Source organism: Pygoscelis adeliae, unplaced genomic scaffold (genome assembly GCF_000699105.1).
Source record: "Pygoscelis adeliae isolate BGI_AS28 unplaced genomic scaffold, ASM69910v1 Scaffold24, whole genome shotgun sequence".
Lineage (NCBI taxonomy): Eukaryota > Metazoa > Chordata > Aves > Sphenisciformes > Spheniscidae > Pygoscelis > Pygoscelis adeliae.
The window spans coordinates 4,430,200-4,444,151 of NW_008824806.1; positions in this window are offsets into that span (position 1 = coordinate 4,430,200).

The window sequence follows — 13,952 nt, forward strand, 5'->3', positions numbered from 1 at the left end:
GTTTCAGAAGACTAGAAAGAATAGACAGGTTTTATTTGGCTGCTTTCATACTCAAGGTGTCACAAAGCAGTTTTGGAAGGAAAAAAGAAAAATAAGCAAGAAAGGACTGAGTTCTAGCATTGTAATAGGAGATACAGTCAAAATCCTATGTTTGTTGATTGACGTGATTGTGTTAGGCAGCTCAACTTTCCACCTTTTCAAAAAAGCAATTTTCAGAAGAAATAAATATGACAATATAAGATTTTTTAAAAGCTAGAATTTCTCTGCTTCCTATTCAGATGATTGCTTAAAAAGAATTCACCAGTTTGATTAGAAGCATTGTTACCACATAGTCTATGACCTTTGTCAACTTGTGAAAAGAGGATTGAACAGAATATTGCCATTTTAACCCCTTAAATGCACTGTTCCTCTCAAAACAACCTACACTTGCACAGGTTCTCTGAATTTATGCAACTGTGGAGAAAAGGATAAAGTGGAAACATAATTACGAGCTGTTTAAGGGGAAACAGTTCACTGAACTGTGCTAACCACCACTGGAACTAATACTTGAACTTTTCTGTCACTGGCATTCTCCAAGATTTTATTAGCTCTGAAAATTTTGAGTTACACCTTCTCCCGCAAGCACAGAAATCAGACAGAGAAGCGAGACTGCCTCAGAAGGAGAAGCTGTTCTATGTAGTCAGATTCCAGAAAGTAACCTGACAGCCCCTGACATGATGGACATCACAAATGTCCTCAATAAGTGGATTCATAGCGATGCTGGGCCATTGTAAAGTGCGTATAATTGTTGCAGTTGTGCTGAGGAGGAAGGTGCACTTCAAATTCCTTTTTTTTGTATGTTTCATTTTGGGGATGTCAGTGAAGTATAATGCCTTGTAAAGGAGGAAGGAGTGAATTACAAGATTGTATATGGCTAAAATATTTGTTTTCATTGCCTGAGCTTGCAGCCTAAGTCCTTTCCAAAGTGCTTTTGAATATGTTTTTCAGCATGCCCAACAAAACCCATACCTCATTAGTAGTCACTAGATGAAGCTGCACTTTCTAGCAAATGGGCTAGCTGGGCAAAAGCATTTCATGCCAGAGCCCATTTCAATAAACTTCAGTGGAACAACATAGTGAAGGAGCATGACTAGGCCAGGAACTTTCTGTATTGCTGAAACGTGAGAGAAACATTACAAACAATTGCTCAGTACTCCACTGAACAGGATACAGTTTCACTTCAGCCAAATCCCTGAGTGAAAGTTCCTGGTCTTTCAACTGAATGGGGCAACGTTGTGTTGAGCCATCCAGGATTTACATATTTTATTAATTCTTTATGTATCAATAGGAGAAGAGCTGACAGTTATGGTGAAGTCCTCAAAATTTGAGGTATGGGGGGGGATGATGTAGAATTCATGTATTTTATCAGCTTTATGACACAGCTGATAAGGAGTTTGTCTTGATGGTTGCTTAAAACGGGGAAAATAATAATAATAAAGAAGAACACAAATGCACAATTAATGGAGGAGAACTTAGATGATGATCTCATGATTTTTGTTAGCTATTGCAGAGAATGAAAGCTAAGGTAGCCTTCTGCTGGCGTCTCTTGGGCTTTACTTCCGAATTCTCCTATAATACCCATAGACTTTGGTCAACAAGGGTAAATCAGGAGAAATTAGACATGTTCCTGGGCTTCAGCAGTCTTGGGTCATCACTTCTAGCAGTGAACAAATGCTAAAAGGAGTGCATATGGTCCTCTTCACTATGCATATTATGGACAGTTCTTACAGAGAAGACGTATTGGTCACATTAGGCCAAACTGCTGTCAACAGAATAATTTCAATACAGTTTGCCAGTGAATAGCTAGAAAATGTGATGGAATGCGAGCCAGACCTGAACAGTTACCTATGTATTACTACACCAGTTTTAGAACTTACGCAAAACATCAAGGACTGATCATTATTCATGAAAAAACACTGAAGAAAATCCTTCAGCAAAAGACCCTTTTTGCACCAACGGCGCCAGTAATGTCTCTGCCCTCATTTCTGAACAGAGATGAGGACCTGGGATTTGGCAACATTCTTGTTTTGCAGTAAATATTCAAATAGCACCGAATGAGTTAGTGATGTTTCCAGCAGGATATGTACTCTTGTTCTTTGATTGATTCCTTGATGCCATTTGTCTGTGCTCCCACACCTTCTTCTTCAGCTATTCTCTGCCCTGGATGGAGCATGAACCTCCGGCTGATGTAGGCTGATGTTTGGCCAGCTGTGTTGGAGCTGTTCTTTCCCTTAGGCTCCTCCTCACCCAGTAGTTACTTTTCTGAAGCAATCATTGCTTTTAAGCTGTGCAAGGTGTTTGGTGCATAGTCCTCACTGAAAACGTGGGCTAAATTTTTTTAAGACTGTTAGGAGGAAATCATGTTATGGGATTTAATTTTCTTCCTTTTTGTCCACCTAACACTGGGCTGCCCTGGAAGTGGTTCCAGAAAAGTTAGGATCACCACTCTTGCAGTTACAGAACTTCCCTGCATTGCCTTGCAAGTGTAGTGCTGCCTGCAATCACTGCCTGGTGCAATGCATTTCCCAACAGATCTCTTTGGTTGTCCTCACACAACTCCTCTTTCATCACAGCTGATGTAAAGTAAAGGGACCGTAAGGAGGTAATTCCATCTCTGGGGAAATCTCTTCTAGGGCTTCTATGTCACTCCATTACCCTTAGGTATATATGGACCTCACCAGTAGAAAGAAGTTTTTCTCTTGAAGATTTGTCATTGTCCTAGATAAGATTAAAATTTCCACTCTTATAATCCCAGTGGAAAATAGGCAGGAACAATACTAGTTTAGGTTGTTGCCGGATGTCCTGTTTTTCAGCTTCATTGCCCAAAACCAAAAGTACAAGACTAAACTGTAGCTCTTAACTATCAACATGTTGTTTAACTATTTAGGGAAGTTTCAGGGGCTGGCAGATAGGAAGTAGTTTGTTATAACTTACAAACTATACCATGAAGCGGCATGGTATGAAGAATGCTCAGTGTTATTTTCTGACAATACCTACATTTTAAAAATCAGACTAGAAACTCTTTTGGAGCTGATTTTAAACTATTCTGTGAAGAACTCACCTTCCTACAGTTGCTTAGTTCATGACTTAAAAGATCTCCAAATTTATAAATCTACCCAAGAAACAATTGAGAAGTGCTTTTAACCCTTTACTTTAAATATGTTATGATATAAGGAAATATGATATAAGGACAAATATCATAGTGCCATTTAGATAAATGAAGATATTTTCTTATTTAAGGTATTCCAGTTATATGAACTAAATATTCTGGGATCAGATAACAGTACAGAATACTTTTGTATGTAAGTACCTTTGGTGTTGGCACGAATAATCCTGACTTGCTTTATCAAAAATATGGAGGAATGTCACACATTGCCATCAGCATATATAGCTTTCTGTAAAATAACTATAAGGTTTGCACTTACAGAATTGCCAGAATAGAACCTCTATTGTTGGTCAAATGTTCAAAATATTTTTCTAATTCCATGGCACTAATATCTTGTCCCCATAATGCTTGCATTATTTCTAAAAGATCAGTAAACACACTGTAGTAGTAACTTAATTAATATTCATAGGAAATAATTGTCAAGGGAGTTTGTCGATCTTGCAATCTGAATGAAAGATAAAGTAGGTTTCTGATGGAATTTTTTAAATGCAAACTACATGCTTCTTTTTCCTCTTCTTAAATTAAAAAACCCCCAACAATCTAAACAAACAAACAAACAAAAAAGCTGAGAAAGATTCTGTCATACTGATAGTACTACCAGCTGTCTAGACACGTAAGTAATGTGAGGTGATGTTGTGATGGAGCACTTTCCATTCTTCTATTCCTCCTTGCAGTTAGACTCTTTCTTATTAAGGAAAATGTATATTCCCTGTTTAAGAATTTGCAGCCTGAAATAAAAAGGAGAATACATTTCAGAGAAGGAGGGGGATACTGTCATTATAATTGTAACTACATTTTTTGCATAATCTTTATGATAAATGAACATAAAGCAACAGAAGCTAAGGAAGGTTTGTGCAGCATTGTGTTACTGTGTCTGTAAAACCTTTTTCTCTCTCTTTTCTTTCTCTCTGGAATGTTAAATAGAAGTCCTAGCTTGGAAATCGATAGTTCAATTAGATTATATGGTAGGTTTTTGGATGACTGTTAGCATAGCCAGGGGATTACTTTCCTTGGATACTGGGAGGAAGCTGCTCTGGAGTGGAAGCCTGTGACTGCACCTTTAGCTAGCCTGCACTGGGCCAAAACTGCAGCAAGAAACAGCCATAAGCTTGTGGTTTTATATTATGCTTATTGGATGCCCAGGGACTAAAACATAATTACCTATCCCACATCCAGAAGGAAACAGAAACCATTTGCAATACATACAAACAATGAAAGGAAGTACTAGGCCCAGGTCCCAAAAAGTATGTACTTAACTTTAAGTATGCAAATTGTTGCACCGGAGTCAACAATACTCTCTAAGTGCTTTAGAGTATTGGAACATGAGTGCCGTAAAATGACACTGCACAGACATTATGGGATAGCTGACTAGAAGACTTCATTTTGAAAGTAAAAAAAATAATGTTGCATGTAGGGGTAAAATTCAAACTATAGTTTGCCTTTTAAAATCTTTAATACACATAGATATATGCAAATAACCCTGCCTAATAGCATCACAAATAGCTTGGCCAAGAGAGAGAATGCACTATTGACCTCCTAAAGTAAATGTTTGTAAATTCTCTTTTCCAAAAAACCTCAAGCAGACTGTCTGCCATTCTGTAACATCAACATCCATGTGCATTACGCAAATGTCATTTTGAATATTTTTTTGATACCTAACACTAAAATGCTTGAACATGAACTTATTTTGTGGCTATGAGATTATTCATATAAATTGCACTAGAGTAAATAGGCTTTGGTTTGCAGTTCCCCCCTGACACACACATAGACAAGTACATTTCATTTTGGGAAGCTTAATTTTTTTATAGACTATTCCTGTAAAAATGTTACATGGATTGGAGTAGAGATAAGCATCTATTCTCCATGTTAAATAGCAGTGTGTCATTTCTAAAGCAAATGTTATCATCTAGGTGGTCTTCTGGTAAATTCTTAAAATAAGAAATAAACCCAAATTGTTAATTTAAAGAGAGCTAAACATTTCCATAAAGATGCCTTTTCTGGAAGCAACCTTTTACTTTTATAAATGATCTGTCTGTTCAATAGTATATTAATATTGCAAGCATCCTTTGTGAAGCTCAGGCATTGCTCATTATCATATTTCCAGATGAGAGGTTTGAAAAGGTTAGTCTTTATTCTTAGAGTAACCAATTTAGAGAAGCTGTAACGAATCACAATTAGAAAAATCACAGATTTTATATTGATCAAACTCCAATTGCTCACTCAAAGAATTAATTAGAAGGGAACAAGAGCAGTAAAAGGTGCTGGGGAATTTTGAAGTTCAGAGTGCATAAGAGAGCCCTGATATCCTATGGAATCCTGGCTGCTTATCTGGGTAGAGTTTTCTCTTTTTTCGTTTGTTTCCAAATGTGTCTACAACTGTCCTAACCTCTTTATAAAGAGCACAAAGGTTTGTAAAAGGAGGAATGAACTTAGCAGTGTTTATTGGTGGCTTCTGTTGCATGAGGGAGAACAGAACTGCGACTGATCTCTGAAAGCAGAGCCACCAGGGAAGCTAGGGACACCAGCGGAAGAAGCAGGAAGGTCTAAAAGGATCTGTTTACCAGGGAAAACTGAATGTGGGGACATAATAGAATGGAGTTGGAAAAGAGGAAGATGCAAGTAGAAAAGGAATAATATTAGCAGTAAATATCGCAGCAAATATCAGTACTTAAAGGGGGCTTATAGAAAAGATGGCAGCAAACTTTTTAGCAGGGCCTGTTGTGACAGGACAAGGGGGAATGGCTTTAAACTAAAGGGGGGTAGATATAGACTAGATATAAGGAAGAAATTTTTTACACTGAGGGTGGTGAAACACTGGAACTGGTTGCCCAGAGAGGTGGTGGATGCCCCATCCCTGGAAACATTCAAGGTCAGGTCAGACAGGGTTTTGAGCAACCTGATTTAGTTGAAGATGTCCCTGCCCACGGCAGGGGGGTTGGACTAGATGACCTTTAGAGGTCCCTTCCAACCCGAACTACTCTATGATTCTACAACTATTCTATAATAACACAAGCCTTTTCCTGACCTCATCTAAGCTAAACATGACTGCAAAGATACACTGTTGTATTTTCCCATCGCACACTGTTTGGAGAGAGTTCTCTTGCTGTCTCATTCTCATCTACAAATATAGCATTATATGAGATATAAATGCATTATCTAAAATCTAGTTACCATCCTTAGGCACCTAGAATGGAGAGCCACATTGCACGCAATGACAATTGTCAATGTGTCTGTGAACAACTTCTGAACTTTGCTTGGTGTTACAGAGTCTCCATACATATCAGTTTCTGTTTTAATTGCACATCTATCTACTTTCATCTTTTCACCTTTACATTGGGCCAGAAATCAAAGACTAACAGTGGCAGTCTACATGGCAACAACCCTGTAAATGTAAATAGAAAAGAATTGATGAGGTCGTTACTTTAGAAAAATGAGTTATCTGCTGAGGTATGCCAGCTGTTTCTGATCAAGCCTTGTCAAAGGAAACAGAAAGTACCTTACCAAGCATTAGAGGGGCATATGGGCAGAGATAAGCTTGGGTGGACTGACCAGAACTGAAGCAGATTTGCATGATTTAGAAGAGACATGCTAAGGGAGGAAATCCTGGAGTTATACATTTAGATTAATATATATCCCTGGACACGAAAACTATAAACTAAAGAAATAAAGCTTTGCTTAAACTACAAAATGTACATGCAAAATATGCTGGAGAGCCAAAGAAAGACACTGCTGAAGCCTGGAGAGAAAGCTAAATTTCCATGAGTGCAGTGTGTTAGGACTCAAACACCATGAACATCTGACTGTGCGAACTACAGTGGACCTGTGATATATGTATTTCACTGCCTGGGTTAACAGATCATGAAAGGTTCTTTGGTTTTCACTAAAATAGAGAGAAAAGTAACCATAAAGTATAGGGATTCTGGTTCATCCTTTAGACTGCTACGCTGTTTGAAGATAACAAAGAAAAGGAATCTCTGTTTATTTGGGAAGTGTTGTCATTTCACATTACTTTCACAACAAGGTCGAGATGAGTTGAGATGGGCCCCAGCAACAGAGCTCAAGATCTGAACCTCCCCAGAGTCTGGGAGGTATCTTTGTTCTGTGCCTACACACTGTGCTGAACCAGTAAGTGGTTAGACAGCAATTGTTCCATGTCTTTATATGATAGATAAGGAAAGACAAATCTTGTTTTGCCATTCCCCTCAGCATCAAAGTTTAGCCTTGAAAAAATGTTGAGGAAAATAAAATTATAAAAATCCCAAGAATTAATTGGCCACTGCAACTTTTAAGGGTCATGGCCTTACTGGCTTTACAGGCAATTCTGGTTCATCAACCACACCTGTGAAAGAGGGACAGGTTGCCAGCACTTCTGCAGTGACTTGTGCTCTGTCCGGTGTCACTGGGTTATTCTCCCTCAAGAAAGCACCAGGTGTAAAACAACCTATTGTCAGTGCACCTGCCACCGTGCGAGTGAGAACCTGTCATGATGTTGAAAAATGCCACTGATGACAGTGGTTATGTGCCCCTTTCTTCTTGCTCCCTCCACTGGACACTGTTAAAAGGTGAAGGCTGATAGCTGATGCCATGTTAACAGCAGCAATGGATATACCAAGGTGAGGAACAAATATGTTCAGTGTGAATTATTGTTTCACGTTTTCTCTACAAAATCAATGACTGATACAAATTGAGCATGTCTCTGTAAATAAAATTTTAGCCAACCTACAAAGCCCTCCATGATTTGTTTGCCTGCATCTTATCTCTTTAGAAATGATTAATATTTTGTGGTATCAGGGCTGTAAGTCAAACTAGAGACATTATTAAAAATCTAGGAGAAGCAACATAAAACAATGATGCATGTGATGAAAGTTCAAATCCAAAATGATGTTAGAATGGTATAGGTTGATCATTTTCTCGTTAATCTAAAACTTTCATGCAATAAAATAGCCTGATCCCTAGAGGTACTGACTGCAGCTTAGCAGCTGTTTTGAACACAGGTAGTTTATTTTTTCTGGCAAGATACAAATGAAAGTATGGTATCTGCTCCAGTGAAGTCCTATGAGAAAGAGTTGGAGATAAAAAGTAGACATGGAAGATACTTAAGAGAAGATTAATCACATCATGTGATTACAGCTGAACCAAACTCTGCAGCGTCCGTTCTGTGATGTTCCTGTCCTTGTGTTGCTCTGGGAGAGGGGCTGTGTCTCACTCTTGCTCATGAAGTGTCTTCCCTTCCTCACCTTCGCACACATTCTTGGACATCTTGGCCGTGCCGTCTCTTCCAGTCTCCACAATTCAAAACCAGCTGTGGCTTTCTGGAGATACTCCTTCCCTTCATTGTCCCCCAACAAAAGGCAATAGATCTCATGTTGGAGTGCCCCTGCCCTCCTTCCCTCCTCAAAAATGGCAGTAGTTGTGAGATCTGCTGCAGATCTCTCTCTGGATATTTTAGAGTCCGCACACTGTGCAAAGGAAGGGGGTGCTTTTTCTCTTTTTCCACCTTCTGCTTTCATAGAAATGTGTCATTTTCAGGAGTTCTGAAGCAGGTTGTTGCTGTATTGCTGTTCAAGTAGCTGTTTTGCACTAGATCTAATGCAGTGGCCTGAATGGACATGTCTCGTGATTTGAGAGAGTGTTGAGTCTCATTGATCTGAAAATATTTCTGTGAAAATAAGACACACGCCCCTCCCTCCATTTTCCAAACTTCATTCCAAGGCTGCCATAAGAAATATGCAGGCAGCCCACAAGACCCTACTGCTTTACTAGAGTTCTGAGTCATGAGTTTAGTGACAGAGTGTTTGGTGGTCTGCAAGAAATGTTGAGACTTCACTGAAGAGTCATCATTCAAAAGCTTTGGAAATCAAAGAAGATCCTCACTGATGTTTGACAAAACTGAAAATCTGACAGGCTTTTATAGATGTCACGATAGATGCTGGTCATTAGGCAGGGTTGAATATTTAAAGGATTTTCAAATATCATGGGTATCTTGAAAGAAAGCCTGAAATTGCCAATAGGGAAAGGGAAGCCTGGATGTGAGGCTGGTGTTGTAGTCATGACAACCAAAGCAGAGGAGATGTGAATGAAGGCAGGCATTTGGAAGCAGAGCTGTGCAGGGCCCTGAAGAAAAGGCCAGATATTAGGAAAAAAGGTGGAGCTGGTTGCTGGTAGACAGATTCAAAATACAGGGAAGGAATTTGATTAGAAAAAGCACAGATGCGTTTTACAACGTGCTGTGCTTGTGAATGGTATATGGAGACTTTTATGATGAGAGAGGAGGGTGTTGACTCTAAAAGGAGGAAAAAAGCAACTGTAGAAGTGATTTGGAGGAGGAAGACTATCAGGTGATAGGGCTTCAGTGCAGGGGCAGCTATCTATGATGTCTGCAGAGAGCACTGTGGTATTGACTGTGACGCAGTAGGAAGGAAAGGACAGAGCTGGGAATAGAAAGTAGTGGTGCCCGTGTTTTAATTGTGAGTTATTCCAGTTGGAAATGCCAGATGTGGTTTTGGCTGGACAGAAATCAGTTGTGAGTACAGATGCACAACTGAGCTGCCAGCAAAATGTTGGCAGTTGGAGCATGTAAATGGCTACCACCTACCCAGGAAGGGATGCAAGAAAGGGGAAGCAAAGAAGTAAATAGTTTGCTACATGAATATATCTCTGGATTCTCTCTAAGCTCTGTCCCTGTCCTGCTATGTGATACTGGACAAGTAATTTAAATCTGTTTCTTATCCTATCCTGTAACTTCATATAATTCACAAATACTGTGAAAAGTACGTTTGTTTGGTTTTTAACTCTCTGTATGTAGAAAGTTTACCCCAATTAGCCTCATTTGCAGTGGAGTCTTTTAAATGCTACCTTAATAAATTTACGAATGAGAAATAAGAAGATGTGAAAAAGTCTGAGGAGCACTGCAGAATATCCCAAAGTCACAGTCAGTCACTGTCTGTCATGTATCTCTCACTGCTTATACTCATTACATTGAGAAGACTTCTCCTTCTGCCCCAGTGTTTGGATTACCAGTTCCCCAACTGGCTTTTGCAGCTCTATGGGGCCCTTTCTCACCCCTAAGAGTGCTAAAGTTGTTGAGGTTGCCTGCTTCTAAAATGTTTGACTCCAAGTCTCTGTTTGTTTGCTCTATGAATGTAAAAGCATTCTAGATCTATCATACTTAACAACTAAATATTATTGTTTGAAAAAGAAAATTCTTCTGAGCTGTTTGTTCTAGAATAAATATTCATTTATTCTGGACCATCTAAGAGTTTGATTTTCCTGATTATAAAATAGAAAGTAAAGCTACTAATGAAGAAAAAAAAAAAAAAGACAGTTCTGTTGTTTACTTAACCATTGACCTCTTCATCCGCTTCAGCATCTTGGCTAATTTTGGGGAGGCTGACAACTCAGTCTCCTTCCTCCCAGTTCAGGCTAGTATGTCTTGGAGAATTTTTCTGAGGTTACGTATCCTCTGAATTTTTTATCCAACCTTAAAGTAGGATTGTATTTCGTCCTTGGCATGTTTCAAAGCCTGTATTGCTCATGGCTGGTTACATTTTTGGTAAATGGATGTAACCATTATCTTTTTTTAATTGACTACCCTGAAAAGCTGTAAGCTGGAGTGCTCTTCAGGAAGACATGAACTGCACAGAAATTCAGGATAAATTTGACTGAGCAAAAGCGAGATTAAAGCTATGCAATTTATAGTTTACATTCGCAATGTGTGCCAGCTGTGGCCTCTGAGTGTGCCCTGCTTCCTTTCTAGGAGTTCAGTGTTTCACTGGAGAGACAGATTCTGCAGATCTGGCCACTTCCCATCATTTGCTAGGCTACTCTAGGCCCATACAGCTTTATATGCTGCTGGCACACAAGTAACTGTGGACTCATAAATCTGACCTGTAGTTTTTTTTTGTTTTCCTGTAAAGTGGCATGTGTATTTATTTGGCTTCCCACAAATTCTGCTGTTGTTCAGAGCGCATATAGTATACGGATGCTGTGCTGGCATGGCTACCAGGCTCTATATCAGGTGACAAAATAATCTGGGAAATAAGTTGTAGTGCCTCCTGAAGATTTTGCTTTTCAGCCCTGGGCAACACAAGAAATAGTAATGTGAATTTATTTTTAAATATGGCATCACAAATTAAAAATAAACTTTCTCTCTTTTTACCTGGTTAAATGCAAACATGGTCTTTGTTGTATTTTGAAACAGCTCCTTTACATTTATAAATGTTGATGATAAGGTTACTACCTAAAGAGTTAATTTCTGGGAACGTGTACCCAGAGCCAGAATTCTCCTCAACCAGTAAAAAAACCAGATTGAGTTACTACTTTATTGCTTAATAACCTAGTAGGTTTTCCTTTGATATTTCTTCTTTTAGTTGCTAAGAAAGTCACAGGTACTTTTTCAAGAATTACACATACTGGAGTAGGTGTTTCTTATTATTTCTTCAGATGTTTACATTTTTAGCACTGGAGTCTCTGCTGGCCTAGGGACAGAGCAAACTTATGACTTCGGTCTCGGAGCAATTATTTTAAATACTTTTGACTATGATTACTACATGAACAGAACTTTATGCACCATCAATATTTCAAATGTAAATAAAATAGTTCTTTAAAAATGAAGATCACTTAAAACATAGTGCTGCTTGAATGTTGAGGAGCCATTACGTTTAATAGCATTTTTAAACTATTAAAGTTGAGTGGTTACTTTTTATTTTGCATTTAGTCACTCATGGGAGACATTTATTTTGTCTCATACTCTGCAAATAGTGATGCTGTTAGTAGAGAAGGTTCTCATTTTGAATAATGGTCTCATTTATATAATATCCTTTAGTATAATATATTCATATCTTAGAGAGGAATGAAAATTCACAAACTGTTAAGGGGTGTACAGAAAATCAAATGAAATGTGTGTCTATAAAAAATCTTGGGGGAGGGGAAGGAAAAGGGTGAATGTCCTATTCTAGTAATTATTTGGTTTGAAGTTAACACCCTTTTTTAGCAATGATGACATCAATAGGAAATAATGATAATAAAAAAATAATTTGTATTATGGATTAGATAAGATTTTTTGCAATATCCTTGGACAGTGAACTCCAGGACAATTCGGAATGGCTGACTGCATGAAAACGCAGAAAGAAATTATGGAATTAGATGCAGCAGTTTTTATAGCCCTGACTTAGCTTTATGTACGCATTTGAGAGCCATTCTTGCTATTTTTTATTCACTTTTTATGGCTATTCCAGCATGTTCCAGTGATTCTCTTTTTATGCTGTGGTAGCACCAAAAAGAAAGGCTCATTTATTTGCTACAAACCTTGCAGAAAAATGAATAAAAGACTGATTCATCGTTTGTTCCACACAACGTATTTTTTTCTATTGCTTTTGGGTGCCTTGCCAAAAGCCTGGGTTTATATTTCCTGATCCTGAGTGCTTTGAAATTTGAACCAGAAAAATGGACAAACTGTAGGTATAGGTGTATGAGTTGTTTTGGACACTCTTGATTAAGACAGAGAAGTGGGAACCAGAAAGTACCTAAATCATTGGTGGGGTGATGGATGTTGGGTAGATAAACGTGCATATGTATATGCAAATGCTAGAAGCTATATATATGTAGCCACCTTCTTGAATATACAGCTGTTATTGCTATCAACAGGAATTTGACCAGAGTAGTGTATATCTCTACCTATTTAAGTAAATCCTGCTTTTAAAACAGTTGTTTATAGTACAAAATTAGCATTGACTTTGCTAGACTTTGCAATTACCAGAGCTGCAAATGGAAAGTCAGCAACAAATTTTGGAGGTTTCAGTGTGGTGTTGGACTCTGTGTTTTGCTTGCCTCAGATCATGTTAGAGGGGACAAATCAATGCATTGCAGCTTAAATCATACCAGTCTGATAAAGATTCTTTAGAAGCAAGTGAGGGAGAGAGCCAAAAAATCTGCGCTACAGGACTATCTTTCAATTTGTTATGTCATTGTAAATTTTAAAATATACTTTAGTTTTAAAGAAGCAAACCTTGCAAATTCCTTTTTTTCTTAAAGCAATCAAAATCTGTATGGATTCAGGCAATACCTTTTTCAGTAACCACGTATCATTTAGGTACCCATTTGTGCTTTGTAACCTTGACTTGATAAAGCTGTTTAAAAAGTTTTAAGAAATCTTTTGTATGGAGGATTGTTAATACATGGAAAAGATCCTATTACTTTATCTAAAGACTAATGCACTACAGTAGCCTTTTCAGTGAATATAAGCTATCTTCTCCAACATGTCTGTAATTCTGTTAAATATCTATTTAAAAGATGTCTAACAGTGTTACTAAAGTGATAGATGTTATTTTTACTTTTAAAACTAAAAAGTACAGCACCTTCTGCAATACTTTAAGATCGTTTATGTGCAAAATGAATGCATGGTATACTTTAAAGAATAGATTTTTCAACTTTGTAATTTTCGCACTCTTTGAGATTGTTTCAATTGCTACAATAAGGGAATTTGAACTCCAAATAATTGGCACAGCATTGTGAGTTTTATGTGGAATCTGTGGTCTTTTGAGCATGAAACATAATTGCTCTTTGCTTTTAGAAAGGTTTCCTTTCAATAGCATATTTCCTCATTCTCATTAATGAAAATTTAATTGGAAATTAAATAATTTACTTTTTTTAACTTGCAAAGTTTGGGCAAATTTCTGTCTAAATTTATATCTCTGTTATCTATCTAATTCATATATTACAGGTATTTTTGTATTCTAACTATTAGTGT